The sequence below is a fragment of the Pholcus phalangioides genome, unplaced genomic scaffold (genome assembly GCF_987345545.1).
Source record: "Pholcus phalangioides strain wild (caught in Gottingen) unplaced genomic scaffold, Ppha-v1.0 ptg000013l_1, whole genome shotgun sequence".
NCBI lineage: Eukaryota > Metazoa > Arthropoda > Arachnida > Araneae > Pholcidae > Pholcus > Pholcus phalangioides.
The window spans coordinates 1,108,336-1,125,244 of record NW_028301606.1 but is presented as its reverse complement, the minus strand read 5'-3'; positions in this window follow the sequence as shown (position 1 = coordinate 1,125,244).

The following is a 16,909-nucleotide window of genomic DNA, read 5'->3' as shown; positions in this document are numbered from 1 at the left end:
CTCAAGTGAAGGTGCGGGAGTTTGACATCAATATTAACAGTACAGCCAATAACTGTTGCCTATGCGGTTTTTTTAACAATTAGATGTCACTTAGAACAAAAAACTGTTTTTTTTCACTCTAAGATGTAGGGCGATGTGTCCAGTCGTATATTCCAGGACCCTTACAGTAGTCTACTTAATCTGAGTATCGCGACCAATGCACGCCATCAAGCTCAAAGTATCACCTGGGCAAAGGTGTCTAAAAGACAGCAGACGCATCCGCATGTTGATCATCAGCATCTATCGTGTTTATCGGCGCAAAAACTTTACTTTCTGAATTTTTTTTTATCTTGATCGAATCGAACAGCATGGAATTTTCATGTTTTTAGGGAAAAAAAGTTGAACATAGAATGCAAACTAGAATGACAGTGTAAAAGAATCGCATACGAAAAGAATCCACAAAGCAAAAATAGTGATAAGTATAATACCAGATACCAAGATGCCGGTTAGATCAGCATTCCATTCTTAAGAACCTAAATCAGAAAATTCAGTAAAGATTACAAACTCAAATTAACTTCGTTGACAAACGGGAAGTAACGAGACATTTATGAAGAACTTCGAATGTCCAAGTAGTTCTACTGACATATTATCAAAGATGGAGGTCACCATACGTGTTGGTTGGTATTTTTAACCAGGCAGAACATGCGTGGGGCCCTGAACATTAAATATAATGTAGACTCGTCCTCTCAACCCAAGCACGGAAGCTTCTTCATTCCTTCAGCAGCTAAGTTTGAAATCTTGTCTTCACAGTGCTTTTGATGAAAACGTGTCATTTTAATCACAAGTTCGTTTTTTTTTTCATCGAGAAATCTTATTTGATACCCAACATCCTAACACACACTTTTGCTTGATTTTCCCAATGTCTTAAAATGGTAACTCAGAACCAACTACCGTATGAAACCAAAATGTGGTGGTGAAAACTATTTCAGCTGCCAAAAATGGTACAGACGAAGAAATTATGGAATTCAACGGCAAAGTGATGAAGAATTTCTTAGCGACCATGGTACTGACTGAAAGTTTAGAATTTGGCCCAGCTAAAGAGACCGAAGGTCGTATTTCAAAAAATAAAACTCTTTATGAGTTCAAGTAGGTGCTTCTGAAATGGAATATAACTCTTTACCTCGTAGTTCTTTTTTTAAATACAGTATAATATCACACTAAAATGAACAATGAAGTCTTGACTTTATGCGTGTCTTCAAAACCGAATTTTAACGATCGCTGCTAGGTAAGCTCAATGCTACTTCAATGAAAAAGAATTGAACATGATTTATGGAGTCTTGTCTCAATTTAATCGCATCTTATAACTTGAAACTTAATTTAATTATTTAAGCAAATTCACCATTAGCAGAAATGTATATGTTACTATAAAGGCTCGAAGTGCTGTCAATTCACGCAATGGCTAGCCATTTCGCAAATTAGCCGAAGGTTCTAACCGAAGTCCGATTTTCAGATATGATTAGTGATTTTCCTGGCTTTGACCGGCCAATTCGCGAAGTGGCTGGCGATTCGTGGCCAATGTTCGAGGTGTTGAAGTAAGACGGTCCGGTGGACGCCATTTTTTTTCATCGCCCAGATGTGATACATACTTATATATAGTCGCTATATTGGATTAGCTGCGTGCGACGAGAGAAAAACAAAGAGAAATGCGAGAGATAAAACTATCGAAATAATAAAATATAGACATATAGTTTTTTTCTGTCAACTGTTGAAAAAAAAAATGGTTGCCGCATCTCGACTGGGATATGATGGAGTTGCCATGGCTAACGAAGATATAATTATCACGGGAAAAACAACGCCGACCTGGTGATTACCGCGAATCACGTCTTTTGTTATCGGACTTTGGCGAGGGATCACCAGCTACTTCGCGAGCTGGCTACTACTACTAGTACTAAAACACATATACACTTCATTCAGATTCCTTCTGAACTTCTAACGAATTAGTACATGTTAGAATATGCATGTTCGTGTAATAAACCTAACGTCAAGTTTGTTTCTGTGTACCGCTTGTCACAGTGCTGCCACCTGCTATCCATTTTTCAATCTACTAGTGAAGTGCAATGCTTGAAGATTTCAGCGTTGTAGGTCTGTTGCTCTGTAAGGCGAGACTTTTTAACGTCGCGAACTGTCTGGCGAAAGCCCAAAATTCGGACATTGGCCTCGACAATTTACAACGAAATTTGACAATTCGCGATCCGGCCGATTTCGGGCTTTGGCAGTAACATAAGTTATATAGAGTCATATTTCAATAATGGACTAGAAACAAAAAAAGATAAGGTAAATCATTCCAAACGCAATACCTTAAAACAGCTTTTGTTCACAACCCCATTTTTATAAATGAGCGATATTTCCAGTATTTTCAAAAGAAAAAGTGAATTTTTTTCCAAAGAAAAAGGTCGAATGACATATGAAACGACGCAATGAGAAAAGATAACTCCTTGCACTTTAAACGCAAATAAGGGCAAAAAAGAAATCCAAAAAAAAGAAAATTCCATTCTTTCTTAAGATTTTTTTTTTCTTACCTGCGCCTGAAGCTCTTTCAGTTTTTTTTCTGAAGCATCAACTAAAAGCACTGCCTCATAAAATAAATTTCTGAATTGATGCCTTTATTTTATGCAGAAGGAAAGAGAAAATGCATTTGAACTCACTCATTGTATGGGTTTTTCTGTTGTTTTTCCTTTAAAAAAAAGCTTTCGTAATGCATTTGAAATCATGACTTTTTCTCCAAAAAAAGGATAAAAATCCAGTGTCAGTCGCAATATATCTTAAAACAGAAGGTTTTTATACAAGGGGGAAAAAATGTATGTATATAATACATAAATATACGTATATCGTGAAATACTATCACAAATTTTCTCTGTATAAAAGGATATTCGGAAAATTTCTGATTCCTATTGTATGGAGAAAAATATGGACGTTTTTAAGTTTTTTTGCATTTTTAACTCTATATTGATGTTGTTTACGTTTACATTTATAGTCTAGAGTGATTTTGACTAGCGTCACATGCTCGATGCGAATGTTATTTGTTTGTACATTCTCAACAATGTTTTGCTTCTACTTGAATGTGGTATAGCATCACAATACGTGGGTGATATGTGATCTAAAGTGAACTGTTACATTAAGTGTTGCAACAACCATAGTCGTTATAGCTTTTTTTATGGTATGGTTAGACAACAGAACAGGTGAACAATCGAGGAAACTACTGCGATATATTTTTTTAATAGAATGACAGTCATGCTTTTGACAAGAATATGGAGGATGCTTTCAACCATGATCTTTTGACAAGAATAACAACATTAATTCCAGCCAAAATAGCAACAATATCGACATGAACAACAGAACACGAACAATACTTTTTCAACAACATCAGCTCCAATGTTTTTTTTTTTACCAACAATGTCTTCAACAGAGTTTTTTTAAAAAATATATGACCAGTAAAAATGTCTTATCAACAAGAAGGTCAACAGCACTTTTTAACAAGAATGCGACACATTTAAAAATAGTTTCTCTCACTTGAAACCCATCAACAATGATTATTTACATGAAGACCACGTACAATGATTACAACAATAATGATCTCAAGAATGATTTCAACAATAATAACCTCATCAATTATTTCAGCAATAATAACCTCAACAATGAGATTTCAATAAGAAATAACATCAACTATAACAAGGGCACATCATCAATGTTTTCAATTGGGATATAAACAACGTTTTCGATCGGAATACTAGCAATGATTTTTTTTAAATGAATGTAAGATAAGTGTTTCTGAATAATAATTATATGAACAATGTTTTTTTTAACAAAAACAATTTTGAATTAGAGTAGCATCAACTATGTTTTTGAATAAGAGTAACACTGACAATATTTTTTGAATAAGAGTAACACTGACAATATTTTTTGAACAAGAATTTCCTAAACAATGTTTTTTTGACCGAAAATATCTCGAACAATGTTTTCGACCGAAAAAATATCCAGAACAATGTTTTTGAACGAAAATTCCTTAAACTGTTTCTGAACGAAAATTCCTTAAACTGTTTCTGAACGAAAATTCCTTAAAATGTTTCTGAACGAAAATTCCTTAAAATGTTTCTAAACAAAAACCTTAGCTTAAACAATGTTTCTGAACCGGAATTCCCTAAACGATGTTTTTGAACAAAAATATCTTGAGCAATTTATTTGCAAACACCCGTTTCTCTGCGCAGAAAATTTTGATGTCTGTAGGGAAAGACAAAATAACATGATACCTTATACAATATGGAAACTTTTTTTTCTGTGCAGCAAAATAACTCTATGAACACGGGAGCATTCTCAGACTCTAAACATTCATATTTTGAAAACTTATTCACCATGAAAAAAATGATGCCTTTTTTCACTTTTGTCCATAACCAATAAACGGGTAACAAAAATGTTGCCTTCTAAAAATATACAGTCAAACCTCGTTAGTGCGTTAACACGTCACTCCGCTTACCGGATCACTTTTGGGAAGTCCCAATTATCTTCATGCAGGAATTGTCACAGCTATGGGTTACTCCGTTTAACGAGTCACTCCGCTTATCAAGTCATATTTTTGCTCTCCCAGGAGTGACTCATTAACGAGGTTTGACTGTATATAATATAGCTATACCGTGCAATATTTTTGCCATCTGGAAAACATTGTTGAACTGAAACTCCACCTATCACATAAAAAACACAGCTGTTATATTCCTTCGATTGAAATTGGTGATCGGTTTTCAATTAATATGCCGCATGAAAAAGACAATACATTATGATATTGTTAAATCTTTTTTGAGCAATAATATAAATTAAATTATCAAGTGTGACGTGAAACTTTAACAGTTGTTGTATGTTTGCAGTAAAAAAACATGAGTAAAAATCCTCATAGAAGAATCGGCCCTCCTTAGCTTTTTATTTTGAATTACAGAAAGCCATGGAGGGCTGACTCTTGTTATTTTACCACAAACAAGTAACGACTATTTAAGTTTCCCGACAAACTTGATAATTTAATTTATTCTATTGCTCAAAAATATTTATTAAATATCATGCCATACTGTTTTTTTTCAAGCAATACGTTAATTGAATAATGGTCACCAATTTCACTCGAAGAATTAAAATAATTTAATTTTTTTTTATTTGATCGGTGACAGCAGGAGTTTTAGTTCAGTGATGTTTTATTTGATCATTTTTGTCACACCACGGTGGTTTTCGCAATACGAATTTACACCGAGACATATAATTTATTGTCGATTTTAAACAGCAGCGTTTAACTTTTCACTTTTTGTTTATACTCACCAAGGGGTTGGAATGGCGTTTCCTACTTGTAATATAATACTGTACTGTGTAGTATTTTCAATATTTTCTGGGAGGCATGCACGTATATGTTACTGCCAAAGCCCGAACGGCGGCCCATTCGCGACGGGGGAGGCCAGGAGCTTTAGCTAAAGTCCGAATTTCAGAAATTATAAATTATTCGGACTTTGGCCTTCCATTTCGCGAAGTGACCGGATGTCCCTGGCCAAAGCTCGATGTGTTGATATAAGACGGCCCGATACGAGCCAAATCCATTTTTTTAATCGCCAGCGTGTGACATAATCAGGGCCGCAACTATGGGGGTGCCGGTGAGTTTGGTGCCCCGGGCGCTGTACTAGAGGGGGGCACAAATTTCACTCTTCAATCTCTCCTTCAACATTATGAAGGGGCTCCAAAATGCATGCTTGCCCCGGCTAACCAAGCATTTAATTGCGGCCCTGGACGTAATTATCACGAAAAAATACGCCAACTTGACGATGAGCTCGAATCATGTCTTTTGTTATCGGACTTTGACCAGGGATTACTGGTCACTTCGTGAACTGGACGGCCAATGTCCGAATTTCGGTCATATGACCAGGTTAATATTCAACGAAATGAATTTAGGCATTGGAGTAACATGTATATGTATATCTCAACACCAAAATAAACACATGCACCCTCCCCCCCCCCCAAAAAAAAAAAAAAAAAAACTCCAGCCCGCAATAAAACTGCCGATATACACGGACTCTTCGATGTACGTATATCCCGATTTCCTATAAATCGCTCCACCTTATGTTATCTTCACTCGGATGTCGGTTACCGATTTTTCCACTCTATCATCATATCATCAGCGACGCGGGTATTTCATCTCGACCAACGTTTATGATGGAACTTGATTGTAAAAGAAGGCACAAGGGCCGCAACATCGCTTCAATTTTCCAGTGTTAAAAGGGAAATAGGATACCGGATAATCGATAAAACCCCCAACAATCGATTTGCGATCAAATGCATGAGAGAGAGAGAGAGAGAGAGAGAGAGATTCTGTCTTCCTAACTTATATAACACACTTCCCAAGAGAGAGTTTCAGTCGTCGTCTTTCCCATCTGGAAAAATCCATAATGTCGGCATTAAATATCGGAAAGAAGAATATATATATGTATCCATTTTGCATTTTTCACCATCTACTACTACTACTACTATCATCCACTGATGACCCGAAACTCCATATTTTATTTTTTTACTTTTTTGCAAGTTATTCTAAATTCTTCAATTTCTTTTCTTGCTATATAGAGTCCAAAGAATTATCTATATCCTTTCTCTCTCAGCCAATCATCAATCAGGAACCGAGAGAGACAGATAATGACGTCATTGATGGACGAGTGTGCGGCTCCAGGGGCGTCGTAGTCTTCAGGGGGTGAAAATATAGGAAACGATCGGAAACATAATATATCCGAATTAACTTTTTTTTTTATTTTTGCCGGAGACTCATTTAAAGCATTTTGCACTTTTAAATTACCCTCGTCCGTGTTGAATGGGCTATACATAGAATAAATTTTAGTCTTTTTAAACTCTTTTTGTTAAAAAGAGTTCTTTGGATAACAGATAGCGATAATTGATTCTCGTTCAATCGATTTTTAAATTTTACTTTTTTTTTTTGGAAATAGGAAAAATAAAACGGATTTCTTAGTTTTTCCTTACTTCCGTTTGAATACATCTATCATTCTTGGGTGGAATAAAATTGAGGAAAAGTGGGAAAATACTTTTAATTTTTTGAGACTTGTCCGTATTAAATCCGATTCCGAGATTTTTCTCACATTGGCACGTTATCAGAAAACACTGTATCTGCCTGGTTTTTCGCTCACAAGAATAGGGTTCGAAGGTGACGTTTTAGAAAAGCTTTGAGAAAACTTTCACTCATTTATATAAATGTCCACAAATATATAAAAAATCCGGCGGAGAGAGAGGGAATTATTATAGATCACTCAATTTTTTTTTTTTTAATATAAATATTTTGAACGCCAATGGAGGCCAAGAATAAATGAAAATACCACGCAACCCTAGAGTGTTAGATTGGCGTCACCCAAACGATAAATGATTAGGTACAGCACAGCCAAAGAAATACAAATACAAATACAAGAGAGAAGAAAAGAAATACTTGAAGAGAGAAGGAAGCTGGAGAGGAGAGAGTGTGAAAAGAATTTTTTCATGTATATCGCCAAGAAGCGTGAAAGGCGATGAGTAGCCAACTGATGTCATTTTTAATAATTTTTTGCGATTCAAATAATTGCCCTCCACTACTGTTTTATTATTATTATAGTTTTTTGGGTGAGATGAATGTACAATTTTTTTTCACAATTTTTTAAGGACGACACTTTGGGACCCTTTCCTTGTCAGTAGGTTTCATCTTACATTTAGCGAGATTGAATGTCCACACCCCACGGTTGTGGAATTTGTCTGAAGGAACTGAGATAAAACAGTTGAACTCGCTTATAAGAAACATACTACGAATTTTTTTTTTAATATATTAAACATTTTCATGTGCAACGAATTTTTTTCTTGTCCACTGGATTTCGAACTGCTTATCTGTGTTAATTTGATTGCTTATAATGAACACTAATTTTTGCAAATAACGTCTACCATGAATTTTTAAGAGATTTTCAGACGTGAATTGTCTCTATTTTTCGCATATTCACCTAAATCTCCTTATCGAACTAAAGCACAACCCAGGAACTGTACCCAGTTCCTTAATAGGAAGCTGTACCCAGGAACTGGCTACAGATACCTATACGCAGGTATGTGACTCTAAAATCAATTCAAACTTACAACTATACTTTTGGAATGTCTAGTGCTCAAGCTCAGACTCCTGCTAAATTACTCTCAGAATATGAAAAGGTATCACCATGGCTACCGACAGACAAGGGTCTTCTGCAATCTCTATCCTACACCTGGGACCAGTACAGAGCCAAAAGACTTGTGCGATGGTCAGCGTACTTCAAAAACTGCAACTACGACATATACAGATACGTCACTGATCCTGACAACAAGCTGGTCGGCAGTACTTCTCTACAAACAGTCTACAGGCACTCCAATCCTGTCATGCACGTTCTCTGGGACAAAGACTGTACTGTACCTAATGCCACTATCCAATACAACGACGAGGAAGGTATGTTCTCTAAATGGCAACTCAATTCAAAAAAACCATTCAAGTACCCTCACAAGATACTCAAATCACACTGGATAAATGACTCTCTAACAGATCTAAAGACTGGCAGCAAAAGAATAGACATCTTCGGAACTGTTGAACATATACCTATACCTAACGGACAAGCTGAACTTATAGAATACTATTAGTTCACATTTACCCTCCTACAATGCGCGGTCACAACATAATACCCAGTTTTATTCTGGTGTACGCAGCTCCTAGAGAAGAGCACCGCTTCTCTGATTACATGGTCATGTGGACATCATGCTGTGCTCTCATTGGGAGCATTCGGGTTCACAGCAGACTTACCTTCATCACGATACCAGCATAACATGAAAATTCAGGCATTTGCCCATTTTCACTTTAACTAATGGAAGACGTATGGCAACACCGGTCACAAGAAAAAAAAATAAGTCGAATTAGAATGGAGCAACATTAAATGCGTATGATATCGAGGATTTTTTTTCCATTTCTATCTGAACGCACAAAAATGTCGGTTGAGTATTAATCATTAAGCAGTGAAGATACCGAGGAAACTGTCCCTATAAATGCATAATTTATCAATGGGATTCGTGAACATAGAATAAAACTTACAACTAATGATAGAAAGGTTTAGTTTTCCATATTTTTATATAAGCATTTTTATATTGCATAAATATTTTTAAGGTCATATCAGAGCACGATAGATCTGATCGATAAAAATATTCGCCTAAATTCTCCTCGAACTAATGAAGTAAAAAATCGTTGAGAAGTGCAAAATTATCGAAGAGAGGAAAACCCGAGCAGTAAACTAGTAAGTAAATTATACCTAAGTTAATTATACAAATACAACACCAGAACAGGCAAAATGCCCAACGAGATGCCTGAGAACCAATGTTATAATTAAGATATAACATGATTTAAAAGTTGTTCATTGAGCTGCATACCATGTTGCAAAATATATACAGATTTAGTTTTGAAATCTCTATCACCCTCCCAAATCAAAAATTTATTCGATAATTTTGACATTTACTTGACTGATTCTGTAAGACCCACTTCATCGTGAAGAGATATCGTTCGTCGGCTTAAAGAATAGCCTTTAACCTGCGCTCACTCCACAGATTCCTGTCAGACTCACACGCAAACAACTTGAGATAAGATGTGAGAGTACGGAGATGAGACACACATAGCCATCGCCATACTTTGGGTACATCAATTCTACCCAACTTACTCTTCAAATTGAAGCTTAATCTTAAATACGAGTACAATCAGATGAGCATAGCTAACCATGCAAAACCTTGCTTCCGACACGAGGAGTAGGTTAATTCACCTCTGAACTGAAGCTCTTGCGCTTCCTAGCCAATATAGCAGCAATATCGACACGAACACAACAGAACACAAACAATACTTTATCAACAACATCAGCTCCTATGTTTTTTTACCAACAATGTCTTCAACAGAGTTTTTTAAAAAAATATATATGACTATTAAAAATTTCTTATGAACAAGGTCAACAGCACTTTTTAACAAGAATGCGACACATTCAAAAATAGTTTCTCTCACTTGAAACCCATCAACAATGATTATGTACATGAAGACCACACACAATGATTACAACAATAATGATCTCAACAATGATTTCAACAATAATAACCTCAACAATGATTTCAACAATAATAACCTCAACAATGATTTCAACAATAATAACCTCAACAATTATTTTAACAATACAAACCTCAACAATGATTCCTGTCTTCTGCCGCTGATCACCATGAATATCCAACACGTCCCTCGAGTGAAAACTGTCGTGTATAGAATCAGTCGTATTTCATAAATCTTTATTTTAAAAAAAATTGTTTCATGTTCTTAAAAGAAATTTTAATGGTTTTTGGGTATATCGGGTGCACTAGTTCTGGCACTGGTTTTTTCTTCTTTTTTTCATATTGGCTTTGGTGAAAATTAAATTCTCTCCAATGATAATACGTACTATAAGGATCGTACAAATCACTCTGAAACTGTGCTTTATAAATAAATACAGTAAAACATTGGCAAAGATCAGTGATTTTATGGTGATTTTGGGACACTGATTCCTAATCTGGCATTGGTTTTGTCAGATTGGCTCTATTTTTGAGATAAATGCAAAATTAAGTTTCAATGGTAATACATGAGCAGCATACAAATCACATTGTTGAGTGCAGGCATTGTCTCAAAAACTATAGTCAATTCGGCAAAACTGATGACAAAACTGACAAAAACAAAAACGACTAAAACTCGGAAATTCATCAAGCCAGGAGTGAAGAAAGCGGCTAAGGTGGCTAAAACAGCGACTGAAATGAGGATATTATGAAACAATACAAAAAAAACAAGCAGTATACCTGTACTGTGAAATTTTAAGAGCTGCATCAAGTATCTTTAAGTGCTCGAGTACAATTGTGCTTCCGAACAGATTTAAAAAAAAAATTTGTAAATTAAAAAAAGAATCTAATAGATGATATACAGTTCGATAATTTCTTCTTTAAAGTCTATTGCATGGGATTGTGGATTAGCAGTTAAAAAAACAGGGATTCTTAAGAAATCGTAGAGACAAAGATATCTGATCCATTGGTTGCGAGATGCCTGACCTGCCCATCAGTAGGCTGCCATAAAAAATTAAAAAACAATAGAGAAAAATATAAGAAATATAGCAAAATTTAGCTTCATTTATTGCTAAATTTTGTATTTTATTTTGGCAGCATTCTTGAAATTTTCATTTCAGTCGCCATGTTCTTATATAAAGAAATACAGACGTATATAAGAATGTATACAGATGTATATGAGCACGTAAATAGATGTATTTGAACACAGAAAATCTAGTTTTAAGATTTTTTTTTTCAATTTTTTTTCAGGCGTTCATAATCATGAATGTTTAAAAAAAAATCAATTTCTTTTTACTCTAAATTTTTATATCACGCATATTCATGTGTACGTGATGTAACATGTATGTTCATGTTTGCATTTTCTTGATTACCTCGCTTCCCCCTTTCCCAACTAAATCACGTATGCTCTCTACAATGTCGAAAAGCAAGATTCAACAAGACTCTTTTCCCCCCAAAACTCACGTGCACGATTTAATAGTTCCCTATATAGAGACGAAAGGGCGGTAACACCTTAAAAGCGGGAAGAGGGGGGAGCAACTGAACCTCTTCTGGACTATGTCACGTTGGTACGTAGCGTCGTTGTATGAAATTGCCGCATTTGTTGTTTATGTGTGGTCGTTAACTGCTTCTCAATGGGTGAAAGATTTTTTTTTTACGATCTTTCGAATAGTCTATGGTGTATTATATAAGTTGTTAATATTTAATGGGGAATCACTAGCTTTTAAAAGTTTCTCGAGACATGTATCGCGTGTATGGTAGTAAAACGATGATTGGCTGAGTGACTTTGTCCAGGAGACATAACACTTTAGAATGCTTCAGTTGATACTAACCTCCATCATCCAACTGCAACGCCTGTTTTAACTCCATGAATTTACCATGAGAACATTCGGTGAGATCCACAAAGTAGCTAAAAATAATTAACTCATGATTCTAAAAATTTAACTCCTAACTATTTAGTAACGATATGGAAGAATAGATAAACTTTGCCTAATATCACTGAGAAAAAAACACTTTTTCTGAGTATTAGTAACGAGGTTCTGTTGCGCACTGATATGCATACGAGATTTTTCTGGAGAATTTAAACTTGAAACTGAATACTTTTGGAAAATATCAGTTTTAATATTAGGTCGTTATAGGGAATTTTTAGCAGCGTTTTCACTAAGATGTGCAGTAGCAAGATGTGAAAGAAATGCATCTTTCGACAAAACTTGGCATGATGGTTTCATGTATAAGCTTATTTGCCTGAACTTACCATTCTGCATTATTAAATTTGTCGAACAATATCTTGACTCGTGTAATTTTCGAGTACAGATAAGCGATACCACATTGAATCCTTGGCCAATCAGGGCTTCAATTGCTCAGGGCAGAGTCATTGACCCTATACTTCATAACTTGTACATGCATGATTTTCCAGTGGCACCAAAAAGAAATTACCGCTACTTATACTGATGATAGTGTCATAATCTGTACTGATAAAAAGGCAAAGAAAGCCTTATCATGCCTTCAAGAGTTGTTGTAAAAAGTTGAAGAGGGATGTCTTCATACTGGGCTCAATTGAATGATAAGAAAACTGTTCTCATGTGGGTATCTGAAAATTTAATTTCTTTGAATGCATTTATATAAGCCTGGGAAAAATTATTCACATTGATCTGATACACATAAATACCTTGGCGTAATTTTAGTTAAACGCCTTTCGTTCACCCATTACTGTTCTGAAGTTATTGAAAACGTCAAATACGCCTTAGCAAATTTGTAGGAGTAATACGCCCCCCCCCTCCTCCATCTCTCTCTTACACTCAACAACAAACTCATTTTATGTAAATTGATCATACGTCCTACTTTACGCAGCTCCTGCTTGGATATATGCTGCTATTACTACTACTAAACCATACATGTACCTCGTCTACATTACTCTGCAGAATATCTGACTAATTGGTTCAAATAATATTGGAATGTACGTGTACGTGTTCTGAACCTAACGGAAGTTTGTCACATCGTAATGCTTGTTGTGTGTAGTGCTGCCATCTGCCATCAATTTGAAATTTTCTAAAAAAGATCCTGGTGAAGAAATTTCAGGATCTGACAAAAAAGTTTAGCATCACCTCAAGCTTGGAGCCGTAATTTCTTAATCTCTTCTTATACGTTTTACATACTAGCGAATAGGTGAGACAGAGAGAAATCAATGAAGCATTTGTGTGTAGCATCAATTGATATAAAAAAAAGTTGCCTAATAAGAGTATATTATAAAGCAGTAAATACTGTACTCCCCATATAGGGGCTACTTAGAAGTTTTCGATTAAAATTCACTTAATCGGTCAATCAATCGATTAAAGTTTTTGATTAACCATTAATAAATTGAATCGATTCTCAGCCGTACTGAAAATGATTAAAAATTATTTTGTAAGCAGAAAAACTGTCTAAACATTCAGTTTAAAAAAACTTTCCTTAAAAATGTGCAGGGAATGCGCAAAAATAAAAAAAAAACTGCTAGTAGAAAATAAATTCGAAATTATGCTGAAAATGATTGAAATGCATTTACTAGAAGAGGGAAAATTATCTAAAATTAAATGAACGAAAACAGAAAAATATTTTTCAATTCCTACAAATTTATACGATATATTTTAAAAAAGTTATTCTCTGTCTAAAAGTCCTGATATTATTCAAAAAACTGAATAATTCTTCTTTCAAAATGCGCAATAATGAGTCTGAAAATTTTGGGTTTTGTAAAATAAGGGCAAGAAAAAATTATATTGAGCTCTTTTTTTTCCGTTGAAACTACTGTATCAAAGAAAAATCTTCGGAGAAAAGAGAAAAATAAGTAACCTAAAGCCAAAAAATTTCAAATTTGTCTTGGAACTAAATTTACATATTTCAAGATTCGCATAACCTATGTTAAATTTCAATACTTCAAAACAAGTGAAAGAAATACGGAATTTCTTTTTCAAGAGCTTCCAAGAACTATCACAAAACTATTCGAATGCTAATATCATTTAAGTAAATCAAATAATTTGAATTTTTCAGCATTTCCATTTGACGTAATGTCAAGCACTAAATATACTCAGTTATGTGTTGACAGTCCGATTATTATCATTTTTATATATGATTATTAGCATTGTGGCATGCATCCTGGAGCAGGGCCCCCCAGGCTACTTACCGCATACCAATTCCGCTCATATATCGCCATGCGGCAATTTCGAAGCAGAGGAGTTGGGTGGGAAATGAAGACTCCATCCATCGTGGTCGCCCAGGCTCGGTAGGTAAATAACTTGCCTCTGACGTTCTATGCCCGGATTCGCGCCCATGAACCTTGATAGTAACTTTCTTAGTGGAAGACGAGCATCTTACCACACTGCGCCACTCGGGCGCTATGTCGGGAGAGCCCTCTGACCTTTAGTGGCCCCCCGTGCCAGAATTTTAACGGGTATCCTCTATAGTTAATTTATATCTTGAAAAACCAATAAAATGGAGAATCCTCGCGGGACACAGGGCTGGATCCCTGTCTGCCTGTACAAGTTATGAAGTATAGGGTCAATGACTCTGCCCTGAGCAATTGAAGCCCTGATTGGCCAAGGATTCAATGTGGTATCGCTTATCTGTACTCGAAAATTACACGAGTCAAGATATTGTTCGACAAATTTAATAATGCAGAATGGTAAGTTCAGGCAAATAAGCTTATACATGAAACCATCATGCCAAGTTTTGTCGAAAGATGCATTTCTTTCACATCTTGCTACTGCACATCTTAGTGAAAACGCTGCTAAAAATTCCCTATAACGACCTAATATTAAAACTGATATTTTCCAAAAGTATTCAGTTTCAAGTTTAAATTCTCCAGAAAAATCTCGTATGCATATCAGTGCGCAACAGAACCTCGTTACTAATACTCAGAAAAAGTGTTTTTTTCTCAGTGATATTAGGCAAAGTTTATCTATTCTTCCATATCGTTACTAAATAGTTAGGAGTTAAATTTTTAGAATCATGAGTTAATTATTTTTAGCTACTTTGTGGATCTCACCGAATGTTCTCATGGTAAATTCATGGAGTTAAAACAGGCGTTGCAGTTGGATGATGGAGGTTAGTATCAACTGAAGCATTCTAAAGTGTTATGTCTCCTGGACAAAGTCACTCAGCCAATCATCGTTTTACTACCATACACGCGATACATGTCTCGAGAAACTTTTAAAAGCTAGTGATTCCCCATTAAATATTAACAACTTATATAATACACCATAGACTATTCGAAAGATCGTAAAAAAAAAATCTTTCACCCTTGTAGGGGGCCATGATTATTAGCACGTAGTAAAAGAGCAAAAAGCCCCATAATGATCCATGATAGCATTGATTCAGATTTGCTGACCCGCCATTTGGGGGGTCAGGGGGCCGTTGCTTCCTCCCCGGCTTTTGAAATTTTGAAAATACACTAAAAATGGTGCCCTCCCCCCCTGGAAAAAGTTAAGCTAATGACGGCCCCGCTGTTTTGGAGCATTGGTAATATAATCGACAATCTTTTAAAAGTACATACACTACAGCCAGGACAGGACAAATCCTCGGAGCCAGGTCGCCATGGTGACAAAAAATTGGTATTGACATCTAAAATTTTTTTTGTGCAGTTACTGAATTTCAAGCTGTGAGCAGCACAAAATGTTTGAAATTTGTAGCAGCATATCTGCCAACATGAAAGAGGGTTACTATGCCCTGTAAAAGTTAAAAGAAGCATTATTTTGGACCTTTTTTGGCATTAAAAATTTTTGGCACTATATAAAATATAATTATATATTAATTAAATATACAATGTGATATTTAATTTGAGACAAATGATATTCTGATTCCTTTCATCGTTAGGGTTGCCATATCTAACGTGAACATTATTGTCACGAAAAAAAATACGTCAACTTGGCGATGACCTGGAATCATGAACTTTTTCGGATTTCTGCTAGGGATCACCAGCCACTTCATGCACTGGCTGGCCAAAGCCCAAAATTCCGACATTGACCGGGTAAATTTTTAACGAAATTGGCCCGTTCGTGTATTGGCTGGCCATTACTGCAATCGACCGATTTCGAGCGTTGGCAGTAACAACATATAACATACTTTTTCATTCTGAACATGCATGGAATGCATTCAACCAAGTACTGAATGAATTCATCTGCTTATAAATATTGAAATTTTCAAATTCCACTCATCTCACATTCGATTTGATTTCACCTACCACGTAATTCAAACTTTATTCTTATATATCTCTAGAAAATGTTTGAAATGTCTTAGTACTTTGCAAATTATCCATGATCACGAACATGAATTTTTCAAGGGTGAAAAACACTTCGTTATCATAGAAAGCATGTAACATATAGCATCAAGAGATTTGTGATTCTTGTTCGAAATTCAATTACAATATCGAAACCACGCCTGTTTCAACCCCCATGCCTAAAACTTGGGGATTTTCCCAGTCTAAATCCAATGTCATTGTTTTCAAAAATATACATATACAAGTGTTATTTTTGCATGAATATTGCGATTCAATAAGATAAGAAATGCATGAAGTAAAATTATTCCGCTGCTTTAAAAACATGAATTTCACGGAAACCCAGTTGTAAAATAAAATTTCGAAATTCCTCTGAATATATGTATATATATTCTGAAGGAATGGATTCAATATCAAAAATTCAAGCTCAAAAATATAATTTATTTCAATTACAAATTTCTATATCTTCAATTAATTTCTGAATAATGTCATTTAACAATGATCAGATTAATAAGTTCTTAA